Here is an 8,223-nt window from a genome sequence, read left to right on the forward strand (position 1 = left end):
GTTTGTATAAAATGTATCATTAATAAAATTCCTTTTAGGAACTATTAAAAATCGTATAGTTACTGTGTTATGACGATTGAACTCTAATTTAATGATCTGTGGAGTTTTCTGTTCGTTTATTTTTCAAAAATAAATAAAATCATAATATAAACTTTGATTAAAGTACCCATATTATAAACTAAAGGTTTATAATAATATAGATGAACATTACGTGAATAAAATGTCTTTTGATGATTTTTTGCCTGATTGAGTCGTTGAACCAAATATACTTAAATTAAAAAATTCACTAAATAGATCATTAAAGAAATTCTTCACCGTAAAGTTTTCGTAGTTAATCGATCCGGGATATCTCACTGACGCTGGATTGACGGTTGGCTCGTTCCCCAGGGCCCATAGTCCATTCAGACATACAGTTAGAGTTCTCCAGTATGGTAACCGTTGTCTACAGATAATGGTAGTTAGAATGTCTCTTGTCACTAGAGAACTTTACGTGGACTAAGTGGCAGCCTTGTTCGAAGTGTCAAACAGGCTAGCACCCCGATGGCCTACATATATATAAATAGTTAAAATTGCCACACTGCAAAGGGAGTTTTTTTACTACTCATGAAATTCGTCCATTATTATGCACATATAATATGGTGTAAATATTTTATAATTTCACCTCCAAAGACCACTCCTGTCATCACGTTTTCAATTGTTTAATGATAATATGTATGACCAGATACTTATATATGTAGTATGTACATATAATGCAACTCGGGTAGAACGCTCTTGTCGCAATAACCGAGACTGTTGGAGACAGACAAATAATATTTATAACATCAACACTCAATATAGCATCCAACAAATGGCACTGTTCATATTTTAATCTTATTTCCTGATAACGAAATAGTTGATCTGTCCATTGACAAGAGTTTTTTTATGAAATTAAAAGCCCTCGAGCACCCACTGTTATCTAAGATCATTTAAGTCACCATTTTACAGTTGAAGTCCCGGCAGTATACTTGGTTGTTTTGTGTAGCATTTTTTTCTCGTATACATAACGATACAAATCACTGTTACAAACTTACAACAATAGTCCGATGATAACTAAGTCACTTTTAAACGAAAACCAGTCCTCGCATTCGTATATTTCGTCAATTTCACGTAATTATCTACCTAATTATCGTTTAACTAAAAAAATCACATCCGAAATTATAGATCAAAAGTAACATGGAAGAGAGACACTAAAGTTTCAGTGTTGGATGCGATTTAAACGATCTTAGATGCATGGAATGCACGATGTAGAGAAGATATCTTCTCTACATGGTGATGGAATGACATCTCTGCCATAGAAATGATAAAATATTTTCACCGGCATGCTGGGTTTTAGGCTGCAGCATTCTGTTTTTTATATTATGTAATAAGGTTCACATTATATGTGGACTAATATAAGGTTCACCTAATATGTCAAATGAATCAATATATAAACTATTTAAAAATGCATATTTTTTTTTTTTAATTTCAGATATAAAGAATTTTGTATGATTCTTTCGGTCCCTTGAAAATAGTTATAAGTGAATAAAAGTGACTTATAAAATAAAAAAATAACTATTCATTATTTATTTTCACTAAACAACAAAAATAGAAATACCTAAAAATAATGTTAACGGTGATAAGTTAACTAAAATTGTATAGACTGAATAGAGAATACAAACCCATACTTCCCCCCCCCCCCCCATAAATTGGCCTTGCGACGCCTCTGGTTCTAGCTCTATAAACATAATATATTATTATACCTATATGTTATTGTTACATAGGTACAACGAATGTGTGTTTTTTATTAAAATAATAATTTCTTGAATAATGATAACCAGTGAACCATAACGATCATTTTAAATTATAATACCTTGTATCTCTATAAAATTCTTACCTTTATAATAATTTAGAGTAATATTAAAAAAAAATTTCAAGTTATTCGTTTCAAATAGATACAAACATACTGAGGACACAAAGTTCGATTGAACATAATATATAAGGTTATGGTGTAGCCCTGGTGAGATACTAAGAGCACTGACGTATGACTTGTAAAATATCCTCTAGAGATTCTCGGAAGAGTGCGTTGGCCGATGCATTTTCTTGTTATCTCAAAATATACACATTGCTACAATTTCACAAAAAAAAAAACATTATTGCGGGTTGTGAATGATTGTTCTACAACTTGCAATATCAAAAAAAAAAAAAAAATGTTTGTATATGCATATAATATGTACGCTTTGTACGTGATTTTCTTGACGTATTTTTATCCGATTGATAAAATACAGCGAGTTTGTTGAATAAATCGTTCATAAAAATAAATCACATAGTGTTGTAAACAGAACTTGCTTGTATTTCATGTTAAATGTTTTCTCTCCGCGCGTACTTGATTATGTAACATCTATGTGATAATTAATTTACCAATTGATTCATTTTAATAAATATGAAATATTTCAATAATTAATCATCGGGTAGTTATTTTTAAACGTATTGTGGTCTGGAGTATAACAACTTTTACGTGAAGTTAGTGTACAATAAAGGCATGATTTCAGATTTTCATAAAGAGCACAAACGGAATAAACCAGACAAATTTGATTCTCAAGCAAATTGTTTTATATTGCTCTATATTCGTTCATGAAATATAATAAATAAACGTATATCATACATAGTATATACTTCCAAAAAGAACTTAGTGCGATTATTACAAAAATTATTCATTTGCAGAAATGTAATACTGGAAAAACTAAAAGTTGTAAAACCAATGTTAGACTAAGTTTTAGTCTAATATACGAGGTTTAAGAACATTATATTGAATATCCTTGCATATATACTTGTTTAATCATACATTTATAAAGTTCATTTTATTTGAATATAAAAACAATTATTTTCAACTAATAAAATTGAGTGAGGAAATTAAGCCCCACGTCAATCACGGATACAATTATTATTATGATTATATACAGCGTTTTCCATTATTATTATAATTTACAACTTACATATTTATTTTATTATTCAAACTACTTTCAGAATATTTTCTAATTCAAAAATATTTATGATTTTAAGTTGTGATTAATTGTTTAATGTACTGATCGTTCATTTTTTTTTAATTTTAAATTTTATTACTGATTTTATAATCATTTATATGTGGCATTAGTTGATAAGAATTTTATTATAAATTACATTTTTTAAAATATTATTTTTATGTTTAACCAGAAAATAATATAATAATTCAGATACTCGTACAATTTTCTAATTATGTTAAAAATAATATTGAAAATATTATGAATATTGCATAATATTTTCAATATTATTGAATCATTACATCTTTTTTAAATTTTTATAGTTATTCATATTTGCCGTTATTAATACCCCAATCGATAGAGTTGTTTGCGCTTGTATCTATTAATAAATTGTATTTATATTATTATTAGAACCATAGAAAATTAAATAACTCTTCGGGAAGTAGTTCTTTTTAAGTACCTAACATAAATAGTTTTAACATTTTAGGGGTTAACCTAACCTAACCTAACCCACATACCTACATTATAATTATATACCTAGCTAAACAAATAATACTATTCATATTATACAGATTATACTACAGTATATATATTATTCCACGAATTAATGAATGATGTGTGAGTAAAAGAAATTTAGACAAAATTTCGGTAAGCAAAAATCACCTAGGTGTTCCGTGTTACGGGGTAGTAATTATAAAACGTTATCTATTTTTGATGTAATGTATCAGTGACAGATAATTAGTAAAAGGGGGAAACGAGAGGATTTTGATGTTAATAATATTAGACAAGATATTTAGTTATACTGACGATAAATTTAGTGTTAATATAATATTTTTTTATTTAACCGACGACCTGAGAGCAATAAGTGTAACAAACGATGAAACGAGAATACTTCGGCAAACGAACATAATATTATGTAGCAGACCAAAAAATTATTATTATACAGGGTGGGCCACGGGAATAGGGACGAAAATAGACAGGTTTTTTTCAACGTCGAATGTGAGTAGGAAGGTATAGATTAGCTCATTCAATCCATCAGATAATGCCATTTCGTTGTCACTATGGCGCAGTACGACGCATTTGTGAAAAACAATGAATCGGTAGTTGAGGTGCAGCGCGCATTCAGACTTCACTTCAGCGTCGGACGTCGCGGTGCTGCTCTCGATGGGAAAACAATTATGAGATGGGTAGATAGTTTTCGAACGGGGGCAGTTATTAAAAAAAAAAACAAAATGGTCCCAAACGTCCAGTAACAACTCCCGAGAATACGAAGTCTTACCGTCTGGATGCGCGCTGCACCTTAACTACCGATTCATTATTTTTCACAAACGACACTCCACTGCTCCATAGTGACAACGAAACGGAATTATCTGACGGATTGAATGAGCTTATCTAGACGTTCCTACTAACATTCAACATTGAGAAAAACCCGTCTATTATTGTCCCTATTCCCGTGGACCATCCTATACATTTTGTAAACTAAACAAAAATAGTCTTACCTATATGGTGGACCAAATGACACACGCGTCTAGGGTATTGATGTATAATAATAAAATATTAATATTAAATACTGTAGTAGTACACTATAACATTGGATTTTTCATTGTTCATAGATAGCTAATACATTTAAGATAAAAAATAAAATATTCCAATAATTATAAGTTATAACTATTTAGAACATTTTATTTTCAACAAGAATATTCGAAAAATTGCCAAATTCACTTATTCCTTATAAACAATATTTTTTCAGAATGAAAATTTAAAATCTCTATAATAATATAGCACAAAATGATTAAAATTTTTGAAAATTGTATTATGTCCATAATATAATGGAGTAGTATAATAAAATATTATACAATGCTAACATATAATATTTGGTGAAAAATACAAGTTTTTACGGTTATTCGTTTTTGAATAAAAAAAAAATAAACATTGATTTTGGCGATTTTTTTTATTTCCCTCAATTAATTTAAAAAAAGTATGGACATTGTTTACTTTTTACTTCTCCGAATACTAACTAGATCCCATGTGGTACCAGTAACCATCTTCAAAGTTAAAGATTGAAGCATTTTTACTGCTCCAAAAATTAATCAAAGATACAAAAAGAAAAATTTTAAACACTCACTTCATTGCGAAACCAATAAACATTCATAACGCTTTACTCAGAATCTAAAACTAAATCCATAATTAAATTGAAAATCATGGTTTTATAAAATTTAATTAAAAACAAATATTAACCATCTTTATATGTAAACAGTAAACATAAAACATATATTATATTACCTGTAGGTACAATATAATACTATGTACATAATATAATATGAATATTATTTTTAAATTTAATAGTAATAATCAGCTGATGCTTGGGTGCTTGTTTAGATAGTTAAATTCTCGTACCGCATTTGATTTTGTATTAACAATGTTAGTTTTAACAAATCAATAAAATAGTATACAATTATTTTACATATTTTGAATAGAACATGTATCAACTATAAAAACACTTTGCACATTTAGACAAATAAATAACAACGAGATCAACGTTAAATATTATGTTGACGAAATGGAAACTTTAAACATGAATATTAATAAATGTACGTACACATTAGAAAGTAATACAATAAATTATCGTTTGAAAACATAAACGGTATATTATATAATACTTGCCTAGTAGTAATAATAGGCATCTAATTCTATTCTTTACTTCTAAAATGTTTATCAACTGAACAATTGCTACATATTTTTATGGCCTCCCGTTCTATAATTTTGAAAATGTCTACATCTAATAAACCATGTGGTTTTTGTTTCGTCTTATCGATTGATTCTCACCGTGTTCAATGGACATAGGTTTTAATTATTTTTGTAAACCAATTCTAATCTCTTGCCTTTTATGCTTCATAGTTATTAATTAATAAACCTGGTTGAAATGTATTTAATTACACTGCCTGCATGCGAAGACTATGATACAATAGTAACGTCTAAGAGTTATAATACTTATGTTAAAATAAGGAAGACACCTAACTTTAAATAAAAATATTGCATGAAGTATAAGTTTTTCAATATGACGAATTGAAGAGTGATATACAAACTCAAATGTGTATAGGTAATAAGTAACGGTTTTGGAAATGCAACAAACATAAAATAATGAAAAGTAAAACACTTTTATTAATAGGTACACTAAAAGAAGAAATTACTTTGGATTATTATTTTCTAACAGTAACTTATTTAAATACGTTTTAAATGTATTTTATCTAATTATTACATATCAAAATATTGTATTAAATATTATGATCGCATAATAACATTATAATGTTGATAACTTTAAAACCGTTTTTTTTATTCGTGTTACTTAGTTGATGTTTTTAGAATTTATATTGCGTAAGAACATTGAACAATTAATATTAAACTATATTATTGATATTATTTTTAACAATCTCAATTTATTGCATGATGGTTTAAATTGAATGCAAAAATTCGCATATTGAATTACTTCAAGGTCATAAGTTGCCAACGAATTAAAATAGTTTCCACTATTTAAAAACTAAAAAAAATCTCTAATCACATAAAAAGGTATTCATGTTTGAAAACTTATAAACATTTCAATTGCAATATGCTACGTTATATTTTATTTGAAATGTAGAATGTACAGAATTTTACAATTCATTTAATTTTCATAAATATTTAAGTACTTGTTTTTATTTATTTCTAAGATATTAAAGAATACAACAAGTTTTACCTAATTTATCTTCTTAAAATATAATTTATCACTAGATAACATTTTTGGAATACTTTGTTACAGCATACTTCTGTTTTCAATTAAATACTATTATTTTAATACGTTGTTAAGTTTTTATTCTCTAATAAATACTTATTCTTATTTTAAACATGGTTTTGATATTAAATATTAATTTTTTTTTGTGATTTAAGGAAGAGAATTAATTAAATTACTTAAACTACCTTTACGAAAATATGGAATTCTTTGATTTTATTACCCTTGGTTTATTCTGTTAGTGTTCAAAGAAATTAATATACTCATCTTAACTTTATTTTAAAGTGTTTTCAAAAATTAATTAAATCATAATAATCGGGTTTTTAACAGTCAAATATAAATAAGGTTTGTAAATCACTAAAAAAATTATGAAAAGTCTAGGTACTTTGAGATGCCAAGGACGTCATGCGTCAACCATGAACCATTTTTGTTCATATTTATAATTGTTTTTTTTTTTTTTAATTATTAGTTTGTTAAAAATTACAATAATGATATAATATCGTAAATAAATTGTGAATCAAAAACTACACGAACAATAATAATATGAATTAAATTATTTAAAAATAAATAAATACCTTAAATAATTTAATCACTGTCGAAATGTGCAAATCATTGCTGCCAAAGACTATAGAGTTTTACGTAATTTTAATGTGTTGAAAATACCAATGGTCAGTCATTCTCAACCACCTCATATTATGCGCCTTCGGACGATGACTTTTGATTACTAAATATATAATATGTACTTATCGTATAACAATAATAATATTATGATAACTCGTTGTGTTGTTATTACCGTCTATACGACATAGTATTATCCTTGTCACGCGATAACGATATTTTATTTAAATACACGACGGAGACTACTTACCGACAATCGCGTGCGAGTAGTTCCGGCTAGGTTGGTCGACGATCGCCCACTTGTTCGCGTACTATGATGCGATAATATTACATAATTTTACTATCTATGTTGTTATCATTAATTACGGCGGCGGATACGCGTGCGACAGTGGACCGGCGGCAACGTGACAACGTGTTGTGATGCGGCGGCGGCGATGCGTTTGGCCCGGAGCCGAATTAAAGAATGCGGGGCGCGTGCATCGGGTCCGCCGCGGTCTGTCGTCGAGCAGCCGCCGTTTCCTGGCCGCCCATTTCCACCCCGCCCGCCCACCGACGATCGCGAATCACGTTCGGTCTCTGCCGACGCCGCCACGCGGGTTAATAATATTCTTCTTATTCGGCGGTGCCTAATCCGACGTGGCGGTGGTGGTCCTCCTGTTGCTCCGGTCACCGCCACTGTTACCGGAATCGCGGAAAAAATCACTCCCCCCCGCCCCCCCCCCCCCGCAGACCCACGCAATTCCTACCGCCGAGGAACATATTATTATTGTTTTAAAAATTAATTTACCGTTCACTGTGATCGCC

General features: G+C 29.2%; 1 protein-coding gene across 3 annotated transcripts in view; it reads right to left on the bottom strand.

Annotated features, from left to right (window-relative positions):
- LOC132942980 (lachesin-like) overlaps positions 1-7,860 on the bottom strand; it is a 150,089-nt gene extending 142,229 nt beyond the window's left edge. For 2 of the 3 annotated variants that reach the window (XM_061011722.1, XM_061011720.1), the window contains exon 1: positions 7,670-7,860. The gene's annotated coding sequence lies outside the window, so the exon portion shown is untranslated. Of the gene's footprint in view, positions 1-7,376; positions 7,650-7,669 lie in introns of those variants that run through there. The other variant, XM_061011721.1, reaches the window with a different exon arrangement.
- Between the last annotated feature and the right edge of the window lie 363 nt (positions 7,861-8,223).

This window comes from Metopolophium dirhodum, chromosome 4 (assembly GCF_019925205.1).
Source record: "Metopolophium dirhodum isolate CAU chromosome 4, ASM1992520v1, whole genome shotgun sequence".
Lineage (NCBI taxonomy): Eukaryota > Metazoa > Arthropoda > Insecta > Hemiptera > Aphididae > Metopolophium > Metopolophium dirhodum.